General features: G+C 37.3%; 1 protein-coding gene across 1 annotated transcript in view; it reads left to right on the forward strand.

The window, feature by feature from the left end:
- The window catches only part of ptprub (protein tyrosine phosphatase receptor type Ub), a 331,954-nt gene that overhangs the window by 182,623 nt on the left and 125,929 nt on the right, over positions 1-23,402 (forward strand). The gene's annotated exons all lie outside the window — the stretch shown is intronic.

Consider the following 23,402-nt stretch of genomic DNA (forward strand, 5'->3'; position numbering starts at 1 on the left):
CCGGAAGAGAAAAGGGAATCCTCTTTCACCTTAGAGTCACAACAGGACCACTAGAATATAGGAACAAGTAAAAGTGAAATATAAGAATATTCTACAGAATGGTAGCCTAATGTTTATCACTTATATTGCTTTTAGTCTCTTGAAAAGACACTGTTTGTTTATAACAGCAACCAAGAAAAGGGAAGAGCAAAAAAAGATAGGTGGTGGTCCTGCACCCCCTCACAACCCGGCAGAGGAGCTGGCCCTAGGGTTGAATGCCACTAGACCCATTGTTGAGGGCATCCCTGGGGGCAGCTCTTCCTTAGACCAGCAGCCGGGGTGCAGCAGCACCTTCATAACTGATACATGAGCTTATAATTCTATTTGTACAATGTAAAATTATTTGGTTGTTGCCTTAATTAAAATGCTTTTTGTACTTTAACATTTATTTATTCATTTTTGTGTGTATGTGTGTAGTTTTGCATAACACTCCATGACTTTTAACTGTTCCCACTGTGTGACTGAAGTATGCACAGTAAATTGGGATTACATATATATATATATATATATATATATCCCTACACCATTTTGTTTCCATTGCACAGGACAGTGAAGCAACCCTGTCAGATGACAGGTAAGTGCATGCATAATTTGGCCTGAATTTGTATCTACTTGTGTACTTCTATTTCTGACTGCAGTGTGAGTTGCAGGCAGAGAGGCCTGATACAGAGGTGGACAGTTTTGTAATAAATTTTACTTCCTTTATGACATGTATTGACCATTAAATGTTGTCTCTACAAATGAAACAGGGTGACATCCGTTTGCTCTATAAGTGATGTCTCCAGCAAAAAATAGTGTATACTGAGCTAAAGAAACAAAAGCTTCTAGGTAAATCCACCTTCGCTTTTATAGCCTTGGTCTCTCATCTTGATTCCACAAAGTAATTTACTATTACTACTCTAAAATATTAATAAATGTGAAATAATCAAATGAAAAAGAATGATTAATAGTACATTTCCCTTTTTTAGGAAATGACCTGTAAGCATCTGTATGAAATCAATAAGAGAATCAAATACTGCATTATCTTTAGTTACACTGATAATATTTATGTATGGAAACACAGTGTTACACAAACTATGTTTAAGTGACATATGCACTTTTCAAACGACAGACTGTTTTTTTTTTTTTTAGTAAATTACCCTGCATCACATATATGTGCAGTCATCTTTGACTTGTAATATAATAGTACAAATGAATTGGGCAAATATCGCTGTTACTTTCGTATAAATGAAGCGGACATAACTAGGGTTGGGCATCGTTTTGATTTGAACGATTCTGATTCCGATTCCGATTCTTCCTTTCGATTTCGGTTCTTTTCGATTCTCAATTCCGATTCTTTGTGGGCTGGAGTCAAAACATGTCACAGGCTCATTAGATTTCACAGAGGATAATTTTATTTTGATTCATTATGAGTTTTAGTTTTAGGAGCTGCAGCCCATGTAGGAGAAAATTAGGAATGCCTCTGCACCAGACCAAAAAACAGATTTATATATGCAGAACTTGCACCCTGGTCTGGACTCTCTGTACATGACGAGACAGTGGACCTGCGCAGCACGTCAAACACGCTACACCCCTTAATTTGTACATCATGCAGGCGTAGGTGTTTTGTCATATTCGTAGTGCATCCTCCCGTGCAAGATATCATTTTGTCACATGTGTTGCACTGTGCCGACCCAGGCTTTTTTAGGGTGTACTCACACTAGGCACGGTTGCCGTGAACCGGGCCCGAGTATGATTGCCCCCCCTCCCCACTCCCCCTCTGGCCTGCACTCACATAGGGTTTCAGCATTCGTGCCGGAGCACGCTTACGTAATTATGGTTTGACGGTTTCAGGATAAACAGGAAGAGCGCTCTCTCGCTGAACGCAATTTAGTCCATCGCTTTTTACTTTGTGGATAGTAATTTTGAGTCGTTTGTTCCGCGGTTGTCCACAGCCTATTGTTAAACATGTCTATCGCATTTGTGGCACGAAACTTTTCGCGCAATCGTGCTGCTTGTATGAGGAGGTTTGCAAGGTACCAGCTGAAGTGCAGCAAGGACTTTGCAGCTTTGATTATGGACTATAAAAACGCTGATTACCTCGCAAAAACGCGACATCACGCGTCCTGTTCCGTGCTCCAGCACGGTTAGCGCTCACACTGCATGCTAACCGCGCCCGAGTCCAACTGAACCGTGCTCTGGCCCACCTCTTCCAAGCGGGCCAGGGCCGGCTCGGAGCACTCACACTAGTCAAACGAACCACGCTTTGGTGGTCAAACGCACTCGGGTACGGTTCAAACTGCCTAGTGTGAGTACACCCTTAGTGTGAAATAAAGCCACACTTTTGAGCGCCGCTTACCGTGCTCCATAGCTGCAACTGAACAAGCGCACGGCAAGCACTTCCGGAAATACGGTGGCCACAATGGAAACCAAAACTTGCGTGTTTGGAACCGATGATCGGAATCGAAAACAAATTTTATAAACGATTCCAATGGCATCGTTATTTTTTTAACGGTTCCAAGTTGGAACTGGTTCTTGATGCCCAACCCTAGACATAACTGAGTGGCCGCGATCTAATCCTGCTTACATAAAGTAAGCCTGCTCCAGAGCAGGTTTACGCTTACAGATCTGTTGCTATGACGGCAAGTCCCGGATGAGCGTCGAAGAACCGAATGATCCAAGATCACGCGAAATCATCAACAATCAAATCCACCTAACCTAGTTAGCGAGGTACGAAGAACGGACCCCCGCTCTCTCTATTGAAACCAACACGGAAGTGTCTTAAACTGCAATTCATCGACTGGCCGCTAGAGACTGGCTGCAAAAGGGAGTCAGTCCCATTGACTCCCCATGTTAAAATGCCCAACTTTCCAGCAGAAAATAGTATGTTTACAGCCTGGTTCAAAAATTGGTTTTGGTCTATATAGCTAGTTTTGCCCTTCATGTCAACTGTGAGGGGGTGAATTTTTTTATAACTCATCCATTTAAGTTATATTAAGCCTTAAAGTTCAGCATAATTAAGGGCGTGGCCACTTGAGTGACGGGGGATTGCCGCTGCTGTCACTACTGTTGCGCTAGGCGGGCGTGGTTTCAGCAACCAGCTCCACCCACGTCCCGCCTTTTTGCCCATTTTTGATTATCCGGGAGTGATGCGCGGTGACGCGATTCCAAGATGGCGACGGCCGAATCCCGCCCACTATAGATGTTTTTCCTGAACACGGAAGTAAGTCTGACTCTTAACTGAAAGAATGCTTTGCATTTCCGGTCTGCATTGTTTCTAGTCAAATTAGGGTATATTCCGAGCTAATAAACTAATGTTAAACCTATTAAAATTTTTTAAAAAGCACATGGCTCCATAGCGCCATCACTTGGCAATGTCGCAATGACCGTCATTTGTCAGTGCCTCACTTTAATGAGTGTGTAGATGACACGAAGCAGCGGACGTTAGCTACATTAAAAACAGATGGGCTATTTGAATGGGTTCCTATGGAAACCGGATTCAGAAAAGCATTCAATCTGACGTTAGAATTCGTAATGGCGGCGCTCATCGTTTACTCAGGAAAAAGTATCGCCATGGATTTTTGCTGATAACCGATAGTTCTGCCAATGAACTATTGGTGCCGGATACAAAAAATTATATTTTTTTAAGCTTTTTAAAATTTCAGAGGTGGCACAGAAGAACACAAAAGTAGCTTGTAGGTGTATTTTCATATGTTTAATGAGGCTCAGAGGTGGCATGAGTGCAATCAAATTCATAAATTCATGTTGAGATTAATGTTTTAAATATAAAATTTTGAATACAGAAATATTAAATGATTTAAATTAGGGTTGCATCGATCCGATACTCTGGATCGGTATCGACGCCGATCCAAGCTTTTTGAACGGATCGGATATCGATGATGCGCGACCGATCCAAATTCGATACCGTTACCAGAGTTTGATTAAATAAATAGCTAGAAATAATGGTCTACTGTAAAAACTATAATAATTCATACAAGAACACAATTATTTTAAAACATTTCCTTAAAAATAAAATACATTTACAATATGTTGCGCTGCTTACACAACCACATGTGACGTGAATGTGACAGGCGAGTTCAGAGGGAACTTTCACATGCAAAGTCTACTGTACCTCAGCGCGGTAAACATGTCCCTGATCTTCTGGAAATATTTTACTCTTGATACAGCATCTAGTAGCACTGCAAATTGTAATATTTGCAAAGCCAAAGTTTCAAGAGGTGGAAGTAGTGCTTCGAATTACAACACCACAAATTTAATCAAGCGTCTTCAGAAGCATCACGCAAAAGAAAACAAGGACTTCGAACCGAGTGACAGCTTTTAATACTTTCTTTGTAAATACTTTGTAAATGAGATATTGTTTAATACAACAGTTAAATAAATAAGAAGTTATTATTAAATGACTTTCATTGTCTGACTACAACACTATTGCTTGATTTTGTTCTATTACGTCGTCAAAAGTAGTCTGAAACAAGTCACAACTGAGCCGCTGCGCATCTCCACTCAAACACAGCGGTGTTTCGTTTATGAATGAACATGCGTTTTTAAACGAATCTAGTGAAATGATTCAATTTCCCATTCAAACAGTGTCACTTGCTTTATTTCTGAATGAACCATCCGTTCGAACGAATCAAATGAATGAAATGATTCAATAATTAAATCAGTGTCTTGCCACCATCTGCTGGCAGATCTGTTCAGTTATTTATATCTGTAATATTTCTGTTTTCAAAATGTTATTTTTAAAACATTAATCCTAATATGAGTTTATGAATTTGATTGCACTCATGAATGTCTTTCTTTTTGCCCCCTTTTTTATCCAACAATGTGCAAGCAGATTTGGTATTTCTTTCTTTACCTAAAACAAATAAATCTTAATGACAAAGTGAATTGTATACATTCTTTAGTTTTGAAGGTACAATACCCCCACTGATATCGGCCTGGTATCGGTATCAGCCGATACTCAGAATTTTTGGTATCGGATCGGATCGGTTTTGAAAAAATGGTATCGTTGCATCCCTAATTTAAATGATTGAAAAGATACTTTAAAAATTAAACAAAATCTGCCAGTAGGTGGTGGCAAGAAACTGATTTAATTACTGAATCATATCATTCATTTGCTTCGTTCGAACAGCTGATTCATTTAGGAATAAAGCAAGTGACTGTTTTATGAATGGGAAATTGAATTATTTCACTAGATTAGTTTGAAAACGCGTGTACATTCATAGACGAAACAACGCTGTGTTTGAGTGGAGATGCGCAGCGGCTCAATTGTGACTTGTTTCAGACTATTTTTGATCACAAAATAGAGCAAAATCAGGCAATATTGTTATAGTCAGACAATGTAAGTCACTTAATAATAACTTCCTGTTTATTTAACTGCTGTATTAAATCAATATCTCATTTACAAACTCCCTTAATTATTCAAAGCTATCACTCATCTTAGTTCATCGTGATCTCACAAAGTTCCATTATAATCAACAAAGCTCTTTACACTGCACAATCAATCTCTTATTTACACTCTCTCTACACTTTGTTAATGAAAGGATTTGTGAGATATGTCTGTTATACATTATTCAACGTTGCAAAAACACGGAACGTTAGGAACCTTTGAATCTTATCTGAGCGCAAACACAGATATGCTGATTGGGTCAGTCGCAAATGGTGCTCCTAAATATTTTTTCATAGTCGCACACAGTAATTTTCAGTCGCAAATGCGAATGTCTGTGAATATTAAGCAACAAAAACACTGTTTAAATAAATCCTGCATGTTCTGCGTGCCTCTTGTTTGAATGAATGACATTCGCAGTATTTTCAGCCTGTGCTGCCTCGATATGACACAAACATAATCTCTAGAACTGCTTTGAGACTCACTTTATGAGATTTTTATAGTTTCTTTTGAGAAAAACTATCATCATATTATATACAAACAGTAACGTAAAGGTCTTCACAGCAACCTGTCAAAATAAAATTTTGTTTTACCTTGAAGAAACTGTGACAGAAGAATATTAGTTAATGTAATGATAGTACTACTACTAATAAAATTATATAAATATGTTTTATAGAATATTTACCAGAAGAATATATTTAGCAGAATGTATTTACCAGAAAAAAATAGAGATGCTTTTGATTATTACATTTAATGAAGACATTAAAATGGAATACAGAAAATTAATGGAAAACATGGAATTTGGTAACAATACTGAATACTGAACAAAACTGAATTTGAAAAATAAATAAATAAAACATATTTCATAGGGCTTTAAAGTTTTAAATTTGTTATATTTTAAATAAATTGCTATTAAATTATGTAAGTTTCATGATTTGAATCCAAAAAAAATTTAAAAAAGGAATTTGAAAAAAAGAAAATTTGAATTTGGGAAAAAATAAAACGGATTTCATAGGGCACTGAAAGACTTATATAACTTTATATTTCAACTTTGGCCTTTTTATTCATCAAATAATCACAATGTATGACAAAAATATTAAGCAGCACAACTGTTTACAGCATTAAATTATAATATAAAATCATATAAAAAATATAAGCCTCAAATCAGCATATTAAAATGATTTCTGAATGTTCTGCTGAAAATTCAGCTTTGCCATCACATGAATAAATTACACTTTAAAATATATTAAAATAAAAAAAGTAATTTTAAATTGTATTATTGTAAAATTTTACAATAGTGCTGTTTTACTGTATTTTTGAATAAATGAAGCAGCCTTGGTAAGCATAAGAGACTTTCAAGACTAATTTTTTTTTAAAAATCTCACCGACCCCAAACCTACGAATGGCTGTGTATAAATATAGAAACACAAACACATCATTTAATAGAGTCAAGATTCATGTTTTCCGACAACGTGCTCATGTTAGATTAGGAGCTCAGGACGCTGATTTTCATTGCATGACACAGTATTACCAACATGTCACTTTAAGGTCTGTCATTTGCTCTTGCAGCAGAGTTTTGGTGCAGAGCAGCACTGATGGAGAGAGATAGAGAGGAAGATTATCACTCGTTCCCCCATCCCCAACTGCTGTGAGGCCAAATCCACTTTAAATGAGGTGACCTTCCTCCTCCTACACAAGGGAGCATTGTTAGAGGGAGGTACGAGAAGAAAGAGTGATGAAGTGAAGCAAAAAAAAAAAACAAGTATAAATTATTCCTCTAATCCTGTCTGACAAGAGTCTCTGTAGGCATGTTGCAAAGCAGCTCCTCCGTTTAGCGAAACCTGAAAAAATCAAATATTAAGGAGTTCACATGGCAAAGAGAGCACCGATTCCTCATTTAGCCTCTGTTTCTCCCCTCATACACACACACACACACACACACACACATAACTCCCATTTCACACCAGCATCAGGCTCTGTCAGTCAACCATTTCAAGCTTCAACAGGAGTTCAAACCAAAGGGAAGGACATGCTGTTCCTTGCCTCTAATTAAAAAGGAAGGTAATGCCATAGGTCACCAGGAGGTGCTAAAACGCGTCTCCGCAGGTATGGGTGCCAACCTCGACAGGCTCGGACCAATTTGCCAGGAGTCAGTCACGCTGACAGACACTACAGCCAGAATTGCATTGAACATGGCGTGATAAAGCAAAGCGTTGTGGGGTAGGGAGCAGCGGGAGCGCTCCAGACCAGCACTATTGTATGTCACCCTCAGGGCTCAGCAGATCTCTTTCGTTCCACGAGAGCTAGTTAGAGACTGGGGATGTCCTTTTGAATGGGGCTCAGTCTGAGGTCCTCGTATCTCAGAGAAGCTCTCAGCTGAGAGTCATTAGAAGTTTTGGTGCACTGCATTCTGACTGCAAGTGGACCTGATGACCTAAGAATGACTTCACTGTAGTTTTTTTTAACTGCTGTTCAAAGGGTGCAGTGCAGCATGGGATACAAAGGACATATTTTTGGCATTTAGCCACTTTAAAACAAAACTCTGGGGAATGAGTCATAACATTTTAAATTGGTTACATAGATAAAACAGTTTAGTATCAATCAGGCATCTACTGTATAAACACTGGAGGAACTCCTTGTCACAACAACATAAAAATAAGGATAAAACAATAAGCAGCTTTTGAAGCTACACAATCCAACCGTATACCCTGTAGCGGTTCAAATGTAAAACAAGAACATTGTTTTGGTTGTGCTTCGGCTCTGTTTCTCTGAACGTGGTTCGCTGAATTGTAAAATATGTGAGCAGGTGCTATATTTTGCTGTTGTTTTGACTGGTTGGAACCACTTTTTTTTAAATACACGATGTATCAAGTTTATAAGTCTAAACAACTGCTAGTCTGATAAGGTGAAACAGTACAAAGGCATTCTTGTTTTAAAAAGTTACATCAGTTCAATAAAATATCTTACCTGTTGAGTAACAATAAAGCCATCTCAGGGTCGTTTTTTAATCCACATCCCGGAGTTCTCAACACTCGGTCGCTTTCAACGCTGTTGGGCGTATTTGTTGTTTTCACAAACTTCCCGGGGATTTGTTGTTTTGCATGGTTTATGGTTGATATTTCTAGCTCGCTGTAACTCTCAGTATCTCTCTTCTCCAGCGCCATTCACGTGCCGAAGTAGCTGGCTTACATCTCGTGGTTCATAGATATCCCGTGACATGCACGAGTGAATGGCGTGAAAAACCCGCGAAATTCGTCCCACAAACTCTAAAATATAAATACCACTTTCTCATATTTTTCCCATTAGAGAGGGCTCGGTCATTGTCAATTTTATGGTTCTGGCTTCCGGTCTCATTCAGGTCCACCTATTTTTAGCATTACAAACATCTGTTTGTTTAATATTGCAAATTAGCAGTGCAAAGTTTTACAGTTTTCTGCACATTGTTGTTCCTCTAATAAACTAGAAGTCTCTCCCATAGGCTTTCTTCTGCGTTGAAGAATAAGGTGGATAACATTTCCATGTATAAAAAAACTTACATAGTGTAGCTTTATATTAAAGGGATAGTTCAGCCAAAAATTTAAATTTGATGTTTATCTACTTACCTCCAGGGCATCCAAGCTAGGCGACTTCCCTGCTGAGGAAACCAGCTAAACCTGGCTGTCAGCAGGCTGGTTTTAGAGGGGTTTTGGCCAGACCAGCTAAAACCAGCTACTTCCAGCTTAAACCAACTAAGACCAGCTAGTATTAGCTGTTTTTTTCAGCAGGGTTTGTTTCTTCAGTAGAACACAAACAAAGATTTTTAACCGTTGCAGTCTGTCAGTCATATAATGGCAGTCAATGGGGTCCACGGATTTGAGAGTAAAAAAAATACACAGACAAAACCAAATTAAACCCTGCAGCTCATGACGATACATTGCCCTGCCCAACCAGGCTGGTTTTAGCTGGTGATAGCTGGTCAGCAGGCTGGTTTTAGAGAGGTTTTGGCCATTTTCCTGTGAACCCACCAGCTAAAACCAGGCCAGGCTGGGAGACCAGCTACTTCCAGCTTAAACCATCTAAGATCAGCCAACCAGCCTAGGCTGGTTTTAGCTGTTTTTTGTTTTTTGTTTTTTTCCAGCAGGGTGAGGTCTAAGGACACCAAACAATCAGTCTGTGCAAGAAACTGAACAGTATTTATATAATTTTTTACCTCTGATCCACCGCAATGTCCAACTTCCTGAGCGCGTTCACAACAGCCGGCGCGTGACGAAGAACAAGCAACTAAACTTCAGTCAATCAGGCTCAAAAGTTGGAAGTCAGCGAAAAGTCAACACTCCCAGATGAGTTCACACAAGAAAACATAATCTTTTAGTTTTTAATCGGTTGCAACAATGAGGATAAGCACAAGCAATTACCATTTTGAGTAGCTTCTGCATGTGCGTCTGTTTTATCTGATTTTGTCTGTGTATATCTTTTTTTTACTCGACAGACTGCAACGGTTTGAGTCTAAAATCTTCATTTGTGTTCTACTGAAGAAACAAAGTCACCTACATCTTGGATGCCCTGGGGGTAAGCAGACAAACATCAAATTTTAATTTTTGGGTGAACTATCCTTTTAAGCACAGTTAAGCACAAATTTGATTTTGCAAAGTATCTTTTTTTGTGAGATAACTCAATGCTGCTTCATCATGCATTGCATTGTATAATTTCACTATTTTTTATTCAGGCAGTATATAATATACAGTATGTAGTCAGCATTGTGCTAGCATTCAGAACAGTCAATACAAATTGTGATTCAAGACTTACAGTCGACTTCGTTGCTGTCTAAGGTCAAGTGGAATGACTTTACATAGAATTAAGACACAGAAAGTTTTATTTATTATAATAGAAAATGGTAAGAATTCCACATCTTCTGATAACCAACAGTTACACCTATAGTTTTAACACTATAATGTACAGTAAATAATTCAAAATGTGAGATGTACTAGTCTTATAATGCTGAGAACAGAAGATCCTACCCACCATACAGTACTCATTTTAGCCAAAAGAACAGATTTAGACTTCAGAGAAAGTGTGAGTGGGAAGAGGTAATGGCAGACAGATGAATATGACCTCTGTTCCCATCATGCCTTGAGTGCCAGGGCTAAGATTTGGGTTTGTCATATCTTTGTTCATATCTCCTACCAATTCTGACACACTATGTGGTTCTCACTGCAATCAGTATTTCAGTTTTTTCCAGTAAAAATATCAAAATATCCTTAAAACAAAAAACATTTACTGAGGAAGTAAAGTTGTGTAAAGACAAAAGACTTTTTCTTTATTCAAACAAGAAAAAACTCTCTTGCCAATGACAAAAGTAAACCCTACTTAAGATTTTCCAAAAATAAATATCAGGCATTTTGTAAATTACTCTTGTTATTGATGTTTAGATCTTATTGGATATATTTTAATGCAGAACAAGACTAATTAAAAAAAAAAAGTCTTTATTTTTTGTAGCGATGATTATATAATGATATATTGCCTATATTTAATTTCTTAAAGAGCTTAAATTGAGTGTAAACATTGTAATGCACACATATCAGGGTATACCACATTATGAAAGTACTCTTATTTCACCCAAAATAAAAGAGATTACTGTTTATAATATTGGCCAACACCACCTTGGCAAGCAAAAATAAATGACTATCAGATACAATCATTCTGCCCTATTAGTGCAGATAAATCATTTTTAAAGCTTTGTGAACAGAGGGCTGTTCATCCCAGCTCTTCTGGTCAATTTCTGGTTTATGAGTTGTGCAGAGAACATGACTGTGAACCACAAAGCATTATTTCACAGTTATGGGAGTGTTTGAATACAAGCCGGATCTATTATGCTTTAATCAATACAGAGCAAAGACTGTATAATTTGCCATTTGTTCTGTTGTCCAGCACCATTTTATTCCATATGAATTGACCTTTTTATAGACTCGTCTTGGCTTATGTCCAGAGCGCTTAGGAAGTTCACCACCATCATTATGTTGTTGGAAGGCACTCGTTTCAGTCCATGTACATCACTGAATTGGATATCCAATTAACATTAGACAGTCTGCTTTGCTTCCTGACAGCAACACAGCTGTCCCAGATGTTGCTTTGAGTAATATTAGGGCACATATTAGAGTTAAACCTATAATAAACATACAAAATGTAGTAGTTATGCATTCTACATGGCATTACAAAAATGAGTCTGTTTGTCTTTTTTTGTTTTTTTAGATTGCCCCATAATGAACTCATTCAATTTGTGATTTCTCTACTGCTAATTTCTTATCAGAAAGTGTTTATTGATTTTGACTGTTATCCATAGCACTTTAATAATTAAAAACAACCTCTAAATCCTCTATTGTACAAGGCAGTATTATAAGAAATAATTTGTCAAGAACAGAAGTGTAAAATGTAAACGTTAAGTCATATCAGCCAGAAGTAGCCCTAGGAAATGATACACGATGAAATGCCTCACTAAAGTTCACATTCATTTGTAGATAATTATCCTTTGCTACAGTTGTAAGTTAAAGGCGGGTCAGATATTATTCACTATGAATTACTCTGTCAGGCTATAAATATATGATAAAAATAATAGAAATATCATCAGTCCCAACTGTATTGATTCCTCTCTCGCAGTGTTGCAAATAGACAGTTTTAATATCAATGAGAAAAGTGAAATGAGGTGATATTGCTGGACATTGATCACATGTGCATTTGACTCTATTCTAAATTCATGAAATTTTGCTAGAGTGCGAGATCAATCAATTTCAGAGAGAAAACTAAAAGCCAAGCCATCAAAAGTTTTTCTATTTTCTCAAAGTTGAATACTTTCTGAAGTTCTGCCCATGGTATAGTTGATTTCTGTTTATATAGTTTACTTTCAGAAATATGTCTTTTAATAGAATGTCACAACAAAATACACACAACTATTCAAAAGCTGTTTCACATTAGGCCTTTTATTAATTTAGCAGATGCTTTCATCCAAAGAGAATTACAAATGAGGACAGGCAAGTCACCCAAAAAAGGTACTAACAGTAGGTCGCTTCAGATTTCCATTTTAGCCAGAAAAACAAGAGTTAGTACAGAGGTTAACAAAGCAAAATAAAACAGTAGAGGGTAGATTTTATAATGGGCATAGTAGGGAGGATATTAAATGCATGAATGGCTTTTGATCAAGTGCTTGCAGAGGAGTTTTTATCATATTATGTGCAGTCATAACTATCAGTTAGTAAATAAGCTCCACTTATGTGCTCATTTACTATACAAAAACAGTGTGTCATAAATATGTGACCCTGGACCACAAAACCAGTCATAAGGGTCAATATTTTGAAACTGAGATTTATACATTTATACAGCTGAATAAATAATTCCATTGATGTATAGGACAATATTTGGCAAGATAACTATTGACAACTATTTAAATATCTGGAATCTGAGGGTGCAAAAATCTAAATATTAAGCAAATCGACTTTAAAGTTGTCCAAATGAAGTTTTTAGCAATGTATATTACTAATCAAAAATTAAGTTTTTATATATTTATGGTAGGAAATTTACTAAATATCTTCATGGAACATGATCTTTACTTAATATCCCAATAATTTTTGGCATAAAAGAAAAATCGATAATTTTGACCCATTCAATGTATTTTTGGCTATTGCTACAAATATACCCATGCTACTTAAGACTGGTTTTGTGGTCCAGAGTCACATATGAGATAAATGAGCTCGTTTTGTTAATCAATAAATTATGGTTTTGGTTATTAGTCATTAATATCTTTAGCTATATAAAACCATATACACTGTCAGTAATATTTTTACTATAGAGTTTTTTTAAGTAACAATTTCAAAAAATAATATTGTGAAATATTATTGCTATTTATACTTAATATATTTTACATTTTTATTCTGTGAAAAAAAACCCCATCAGTTTTTAGTGTCACATGATTCTTGAGAAATCATTGAATATGCAAATTTGGTGCTCAACAACTAAAATATTTTTATATGTATGTATATGACAATATTTCACAATATTACTAATTTTACTGTAAATACTGTAAATAAATGAACAAAAGAGACTTCTTTCAACATTACAGTGCCTTGCAAAAGTATTCATACCCACATTTTTTTGCCTTATGTTAAAATGCTTTAAATTACTTTTTTTCCACAGCAATCTACACTCCGTATAACATAATGGCAAAGCAAAAAAAGTTTTTTTTTTTTTTTTTTTTTATATCTTTGCAAATTTATTAAAAATAATAAAGCTTAAATGATTCCATTACACAAGTATTCATACCCTTATCTGGAACAGTTGAGTTTTAGCTCAGGAGCATTCATATCGCTTGTAGATGTTACTACACTTCAAGTGAAGTTAACCTGTGGCAAATTCAATTGAATGTGTATGATGTTGGAAAGGTCATAAAAGGTCTAGCAGCTGAAAATGCATATAATAACAGAAACCAAGCACAAATAGCTTACTTAGTTTTATTTTTTAAATAAATGTATTAAGTTGTGACAATTCTGTTTTTGCTTTGTCATTATGGTGTATGGAGTCTAGATTGATGTAGGAAAAAACTAATTTAAAACAGTTTAACATCCCTGCTGAAAAAAAGGTTTTGATGCTGGGATGCTGGTTTTAGCTGGTTTTAGCTGGTCATGCACTGGTCCTAAGCTGGTCCTAAACAGAAGAGACCAGCTTAGGACCAGCATAAACCAGCGTAGGATCAGCATAAACCAGCCCAGGACCAGCATAAACCAGCTTAGGACCAACCTAAACCAGCTAAAACCAGCATCCAGCATCAAAAGCTACCTAACCAGCATATGCTGTTTTTTTCAACAGGGATAAGGCAGCAACAAAACTTGAAATAAATAAAAGGGTTTGACTACTTTTGCAAATATATATATATATACTCACACACACACACATACATTTAAAAAAAAAACTTCCTGAAAACCACTTGGTAAAAAAAAAAGAAGAGCTAAATTTAAATGAAATGAGATAATGAAATAAAATGAATCTTCTAATAAAAACACAAATACTTAAGGTAACCGCTAAACATGAGAAAAGCAAAGTAGATTGTAATTAATAAACAGGCCATCTGGAAACATTTCCATCGTTTCAAAGGTTTTCATCAGGGATGGCCTTTAAGCACATCATCCATTCTGTCCTGAATAAAAACAAGCACTTTTTTGCATTAACAGCGAAAGCCTCACTTGATAAACAGAGCAGCATATCTCACACAGATAAGCTGAGGAGAAACAGATGGTGCGGACCTGTGCCTCATACAGCGAGCCATCGCTCCGTAACAGGTTTTGGAGATTCACGGGGTGGAGGGGAGATAAAGAAATGGAGGAATGGAACTCATCCATGTGTCCACTGCACCTGGCTATCTGCCTCCAAGCTATGTGTACTCTATCCTAGGCGCTGAGCTGGAACAACAGGCCGCTCAGCCACCTCCAGGGAGCCCTGCACGTACAAACCGGACGAGATAAGAAGGCACGTTTGGACGGCCATAGGATCTGTCAACCAGGAACGTCCAAAACCGGGCCATCTGGCTGGGGTCTCTTCTACCCACTTTACAAGGCACCGAACCGCAGCGCCAAGAAGGTTCCCACCTGCTCTACACAGCAAGGGGAAGAGATAACGGCCGAAAAGCAAACATTTGTTGGTAAGTGTGTGCGATATACATAGCAAACCTACAATTTACATAGAGAAATCACACTTCAGAGGAGAGCACTGGCACTTACTTCTGGGAGTTTAAGAAACAAAACACGAAAACAGAGACAGGACAAAGATGGGAGAGACTGAGTGTCTACAGTATGACCTCTCCAAGGACAGAAGATTAGCATCTATGGCCACTGATCAGCAGAATGACTGAAGAACCGCCAAGAGGGGTAAAATTGCAAGGGGAATGGAATGCTGAAGGATTCTTTTGAAAAAATTAAGGAACATTTTCCATTCGGAATTCTGATCCTTTTTGTCTGGGACTGAATATTATAATGGGTGTTCGTGCTTTACCCATGTGAAAATATAACACATAGGGCAGAAATATTTTTAAATGATCATGTTATATTATTCATAATTTCATAAAAGCAGTATATCTGGTTCTTAAACAATTATGGTTTTTAATACATTCATCTTAAGCGTTAAAGTTCAAGCACTAGAGGCTTTATAAATGCTATAAATGTGCTAGGGGCATCGGCATGTTATAAATCCTATCACTCTGGCTCATGAATATGAATTAGGTGGCATACATCCATATTTAGATTACCACACAGCAACTGCATTTCCATTGATTAAATTTTTTAAATAAATACTGAAAAAGTTGTCGGAAGACAACAAACTATTAATGATGTAGTACACTTATAGCCTACTAGCAATTGTATGTTCAAAATTCATAAACGTTACATTCACTTGAGAAGATTATCATGAACAACAATTTTTTAAACATATTTTCTGCAGTGATCCAAAAATCAGTTAAATCTATTGTGATTTTTTAAGGACATGCTATACTAAGCGTACATCCCCCTTTCAGAATCTGCAAAATGTTAAATATTTTTTTCAAAATGCATGTTATTGTTTATTTAGTACAGACCTGAATAAGATATTTCACATAAAAGATGTTTACATATAGTCCACAAGAGAAAATAATAGTTGGATTTTTAAAAATGAGTTTACATTTTTAAAATGTAAAATGATTCTTAATACTTTGTTCTTACTTGAATAATCCACGGCTGTGTGTTTTTTTTATTTTTTATTTTTTTATGATAGTTGTTCATGAGTTCCTTGTCTGTCCTGAACAGTTAAACTGCCTGCTGTTATTCAGAAAAGTCCTTCAGGTCCCAAGTATGATTTTGACTGCTCAACCAACCCAAGGAAGCTGTATGATTTTAAGAAGGTTCAAGCGCTCACTGATGCTCCAGATAAAAAAAAAAAACTATGCATTAAGAGGGTAAATTGAACTTATTTTGTCTCATGGGAAACATCTTCTGTAACTTCTGAAGGGTAGTACTGAATGAAAAAATATTACATTTAGACAAAATAAGAATACACATCTCCATTCTGTTCAAAGGTTTTCACCCCTGGCTCGCTGCATCGCTTTTTCCTTCTGGAGCATCAGTGAGTATTTGAACCTTCTGTAATAGTTGCATATAAGTCCCTCAGTTGTCCTCAGTGTGAAAAGAAGAATCTCAAAGCTTAAATGTTCAGGACAAACAAGAGACTCATGAACAACTATTTTTTAACTGATAACTATTTCAATTAAAAAAAAAAACAATCCCTTTCAAACCAATCCATTTACATGAACCATTCAAATGGACTGATTCACTAAAACTTTTCGATGCTAAAATATGTATCGGAGTGGGTTTGAATTAGACTACCTCAGCTCGCTCAGTTATAAATCTGTATGCTCAATACAAAGTGACACTGAAAACAGCAATGGAATGTTTTGTTGAAAAAAGTCGCTTGTTCCTAAAAAAATCTACAAAGGTTTGAAAACAGCTGAGCTATTGTCCCATCACTGAAAAATGTAGTTTAGTAGCATTGCTACTTTTAGCTAGTGACTCCTCAACACTGTTGAAACACACTGCAGTTCTTTATATGCGCTATGACAGAGGAGGTCTTGTCCTCTAATTAATCTGGCATGTCTTTAAGCTCCAACACTGGATCACTTTGCAGGCCTGTTGAATAATTCACATCTCCTCTACGAGCTACTGTATGTCATAGGAGAAAGCCTGCGGTCTGCAGCCACCTCACATCCACGGCAGGAAATGGGGGGAATACAAAAAAGAAGCAACTTAGAGAGCTAGGGCGGGCGCAAGAGAGATCGAGTACAAAAATAGACATTACAGAGATAGAAAGACAGCGATAAGAACCACCAGACTGAGAAAGGGACAGGAGGGAAAGATGGAAAGGCAGACAGACGGTGGACTAAAAGGGGCGAGAGAATCTAATGAATCAGCAGAGACTGCAAGTCCATCCCACAAGAGCAGATCTGGCTGACAAAGCACGAGGATATGAAATGTCAGTGCGGTCACAGTCTTTATGTTCAAGTTCCATTTAGGATGTGCCCAAGAACAATCGGAGCCCTCACTTCTCTCCCAGACTCCACATAATTATGGTCTGCCTGGTAATGGGTTTTCAACAATTGCACACCGCAGTGTGCCCTGTTGCAAAAACTTCTTATAAACACTATGTTTACAATAAACAAGGGATAATGTAAAGCCGACCAGTCATTATCACAAAATAAACACAGATGGGGTGACCAAACAAATAAAGCTGTGGACATGAAATATCGATTTGAAGTTAAATTACTTTTTAATCTTACCTGTATAAAACTACCACAAAAAATCCATAGCAATATAAAAAAATGGCCAAGCAAAAAGATGAATACGGCAACAATATTACAGTAATATTAATACTACATTTAAAATTAATACCAAAATCCTCGTAATACCAAAATAAATACTAAAATCTGAGGTAAGTTTCACAGTAGTAGATGAGACAGTTGCCAGTTGTGTTTGTTTGTATAACCTGTTGCAAAAAAAAAAAAAAAATTGTTAACATATTCCAACTTTTTCACTATTTCATAATGCAATGCCATTAAATGTTCTCAACACCCACTCTCTCTCTTACAAGTGCACACACATAGTACAGACACAGGCGCACAAAAATGTGTTGTTACTGTTGCTGTTTACTGTTGTTACAATCTGACGTTGGGTTCTGACGTCAACCCGATTTTGATTTTTTAACCAAAATGCAATGCCTGTCTAACGTCTCAGATTGACATCAATACGATTTTTATTTTCAACCAAAATGCAATGTCTGGTTGACATCTCAGATTGACATCAATCTGATGTCGGGTTCTTACGTCAGTCCAATCTTCATTTTCAACCAAAATGCAATGTCTGGCTAACGTCTCAGATTGACGTCAATCTGACGTTGGGTTCTGACGTCAACCTGATTTTAATTTTCAACTAAATCTGTCTCAGATTAAAAGCAATCAGTTTTTTATTTTCAAACAAAATGCAACGTATGGTTTACATCTTAATTTAACAGCGATCTGAAGTAGGGTTCTGACATCCACCCGATTTTCATTTTCAACCAAAATGTAACATCTGGCCAACATCTCAGGTTGATGTCAATCTGAAGTTAGCTTCTCATGTCAATCCGATTTTCATCTTTAACCAAAATGTAACATCTAACTTTTGTCTCAGATTGATGTCAATCTAATGTTGGGTTCTGACAATCAAAATGTAACGTTTATCTGACGTCTCAGGTTGATGCCATCTGACATTGGGTTCTGAGGTCAATCCAATCTACATTTTCAACCAGAATGTAACACCTATCTGACTTCTCAGGTTGACATCGGGCTCTGACGTCAATCCGATTTTTATTTTTAACCAAAATGTAACATCTGGCTGACATCTCAGATTGACGTCAATCTGACGCTGGGTTCTGAGGTCAATCCGATTTCCATTTTTAACCAAAATGTAACATCTGGCTGACATCTCAGGTTGACGTCAATCTGACGCTGGGTTCTGATGTCATTCCGATTTTCATTTTTAACCAAAATGTAACATCTGGCTGACATCTCAGATTGACGTCAATCTGACATTGGGTTCTGAGGTCAATCCAATCTACATTTTCAACCAGAATGTAACATATTCTATCTGACTTCTCAGGTTGACATCGGGCTCTGACGTCAATACGATTTTCATTTTTAACCAAAATGTAACATCTGGCTGACATCTCAGATTGACGTCAATCTGACGCTGGGTTCTGAGGTCAATCCGATTTTCATTTTTAACCAAACTGTAACATCTGCCTGACATCTCAGATTGGCGTCAATCTGACATTGGGTTCTGAGGTCAATCCAATCTTCATTTTCAACCAGAATGTAACGTCTATCTGACTTCTCAGGTTGACGTCAATCTGATGTTGGGTTCTGACGTCAATCCGATTTTCATTTTTAACCAAAATGTAACATCTGGCTGACATCTCAGATTGGCGTCAATCTGACATTGGGTTCTGAGGTCAATCCAATCTTCATTTTCAACCAGAATGTAACGTCTATCTGACTTCTCAGGCTGACGTCAACCTGAAGTTGGGTTCTGAGGTCAATTTGATTTTCATTTTTAACCAAAATGTAACGTCTGGCTGACATCTCATCTTGACGTCAATCTGACGTTGGGTTCTGAGGTCAATCCAATCTTCGTTTTCAACCAGAATGTAACGTCTATCTGACTTCTCAGGCTGACGTCAATCTGACGTTGGGTTCTGAGGTCAATTCGATTTTCATTTTTAACCAAAATGTAACGTCTGGCTGACATCTCATCTTGACGTCAATCTGACGTTGGGTTCTGAGGTCAATCCAATCTTCGTTTTCAACCAGAATGTAACGTCTATCTGACTTCTCAGGTTGACGTCAATCTGATGTTGGGTTCTGACGTCAATACGATTTTCATTTTCAACCAAAATTTAACGTCTATCTGGCTTCTCAGGTTGACGTTATTCTGATGTTGGGTTCTGACGTCAATACGATTTTCGTTTTCAACCAAAATATAACGTCTATCTGGCTTCTCAGGTTGACATCGGGCTCTGACGTCAATACGATTTTCATTTTTAACCAAAATGTAACATCTGGCTGACATCTCAGATTGACGTCAATCTGACGCTGGGTTCTGAGGTCAATCCGATTTTCATTTTTAACCAAACTGTAACATCTGCCTGACATCTCAGATTGGCGTCAATCTGACATTGGGTTCTGAGGTCAATCCAATCTTCATTTTCAACCAGAATGTAACGTCTATCTGACTTCTCAGGTTGACGTCAATCTGATGTTGGGTTCTGACGTCAATCCGATTTTCATTTTTAACCAAAATGTAACATCTGGCTGACATCTCAGATTGGCGTCAATCTGACATTGGGTTCTGAGGTCAATCCAATCTTCATTTTCAACCAGAATGTAACGTCTATCTGACTTCTCAGGCTGACGTCAACCTGAAGTTGGGTTCTGAGGTCAATTTGATTTTCATTTTTAACCAAAATGTAACGTCTGGCTGACATCTCATCTTGACGTCAATCTGACGTTGGGTTCTGAGGTCAATCCAATCTTCGTTTTCAACCAGAATGTAACGTCTATCTGACTTCTCAGGCTGACGTCAATCTGATGTTGGGTTCTGAGGTCAATTCGATTTTCATTTTTAACCAAAATGTAACGTCTGGCTGACATCTCATCTTGACGTCAATCTGACGTTGGGTTCTGAGGTCAATCCAATCTTCGTTTTCAACCAGAATGTAACGTCTATCTGACTTCTCAGGTTGACGTCAATCTGATGTTGGGTTCTGACGTCAGCACGATTTTCATTTTTAACCAAAATGTAACATCTGGCTGACATCTCAGATTGACGTCAATCTGACGCTGGGTTCTGAGGTCAATCCAATCTTCGTTTTCAACCAGAATGTAACGTCTATCTGACTTCTCAGGCTGACGTCAATCTGACGTTGGGTTCTGAGGTCAATTCGATTTTCATTTTTAACCAAAATGTAACGTCTGGCTGACATCTCATCTTGACGTCAATCTGACGTTGGGTTCTGAGGTCAATCCAATCTTCGTTTTCAACCAGAATGTAACGTCTATCTGACTTCTCAGGTTGACGTCAATCTGATGTTGGGTTCTGACGTCAATACAATTTTCATTTTCAACCAAAATTTAACGTCTATCTGGCTTCTCAGGTTGACGTTATTCTGATGTTGGGTTCTGACGTCAATACGATTTTCATTTTCAACCAAAATATAACGTCTATCTGGCTTCTCAGGTTGACATCGGGCTCTGACGTCAATACGATTTTCATTTTTAACCAAAATGTAACATCTGGCTGACATCTCAGATTGACGTCAATCTGACGCTGGGTTCTGAGGTCAATCCGATTTTCATTTTTAACCAAACTGTAACATCTGCCTGACATCTCAGATTGGCGTCAATCTGACATTGGGTTCTGAGGTCAATCCAATCTTCATTTTCAACCAGAATGTAACGTCTATCTGACTTCTCAGGCTGACGTCAATCTGACGTTGGGTTCTGAGGTCAATTCGATTTTCATTTTTAACCAAAATGTAACGTCTGGCTGACATCTCATCTTGACGTCAATCTGACGTTGGGTTCTGAGGTCAATCCAATCTTCGTTTTCAACCAGAATGTAACGTCTATCTGACTTCTCAGGTTGACGTCAATCTGATGTTGGGTTCTGACGTCAATACGATTTTCATTTTCAACCAAAATTTAACGTCTATCTGGCTTCTCAGGTTGACTTTATTCTGATGTTGGGTTCTGACGTCAATACGATTTTCGTTTTCAACCAAAATATAACGTCTATCTGGCTTCTCAGGTTGACGTTAATCTGATGTTGGGTTCTGACGTCAGCACGATTTTCATTTTTAACCAAAATGTAACATCTGGCTGACATCTCAGATTGACGTCAATCTGATGCTGGGTTCTGAGGTCAATCCGATTTTCATTTTTAACCAAACTGTAACATCTGCCTGACATCTCAGATTGGCGTCAATCTGACATTGGGTTCTGAGGTCAATCCAATCTTCATTTTCAACCAGAATGTAACGTCTATCTGACTTCTCAGGTTGACGTCAATCTGATGTTGGGTTCTGATGTCAATCCGATTTTCATTTTTAACCAAAATGTAACATCTGGCTGACATCTCAGATTGGCGTCAATCTGACATTGGGTTCTGAGGTCAATCCAATCTTCATTTTCAACCAGAATGTAACGTCTATCTGACTTCTCAGGCTGACGTCAACCTGAAGTTGGGTTCTGAGGTCAATTTGATTTTCATTTTTAACCAAAATGTAACGTCTGGCTGACATCTCATCTTGACGTCAATCTGACGTTGGGTTCTGAGGTCAATCCAATCTTCGTTTTCAACCAGAATGTAACGTCTATCTGACTTCTCAGGCTGACGTCAATCTGACGTTGGGTTCTGAGGTCAATTCGATTTTCATTTTTAACCAAAATGTAACGTCTGGCTGACATCTCATCTTGACGTCAATCTGACGTTGGGTTCTGAGGTCAATCCAATCTTCGTTTTCAACCAGAATGTAACGTCTATCTAACTTCTCAGGTTGACGTCAATCTGATGTTGGGTTCTGACGTCAATACGATTTTCATTTTCAACCAAAATTTAACGTCTATCTGGCTTCTCAGGTTGACGTTATTCTGATGTTGGGTTCTGACGTCAATACGATTTTCGTTTTCAACCAAAATATAACGTCTATCTGGCTTCTCAGGTTGACGTTAATCTGATGTTGGGTTCTGACGTCAGCACGATTTTCATTTTTAACCAAAATGTAATGTCTGGCCGACATCTCAGGTTGAAGTCAATCTGACGTTGAGTTTGGATGTCAACCTGATTTCCATTTTCAGCCAAAATGCAAAGTCTGTGCAACTTTGGGGTCAAACGTCAATCTGATGTTATACTGATGTCCGGTGCCTGCTGGGTAGCTAATGCATTAATTAGCAAACTAATAATAAACAATATTTACACCATCTATCGATGTACACTGAAAAAAAATTGACTCAGAATTTGTTAGTAATTAATTATAAAGAAACAGCAAGTAACACATTGAATTAAATGTGCAAAGTTTTAAGTGGAAAAGCTAAGTATTTTCTTATCAAACCATTAACCTCTGTTTTATTTACAACTTTTTTACAGTGTAAGTGATTTTTTTTATTATTCATTCAGTATTGTTCATTGTTAATTCTTATTTGTTAAAAAATACACTGTATACCAAAGTATACAATGTAACACTTAAAAATGTACAAAATAACATTAACAAGATAAAAAAATGCTAAAAGTATTGTTCATTGTTATAATACCCAGTGCATTTACTAATAAGTGTTACCTTTAAAGCTATGGAAAGGAAGAGGTTGAATAAATGAATGCTTCAATAACACGCAAGTTACAGTCTTAGA

This window comes from Garra rufa, chromosome 9, assembly GCF_049309525.1.
Source record: "Garra rufa chromosome 9, GarRuf1.0, whole genome shotgun sequence".
Lineage (NCBI taxonomy): Eukaryota > Metazoa > Chordata > Actinopteri > Cypriniformes > Cyprinidae > Garra > Garra rufa.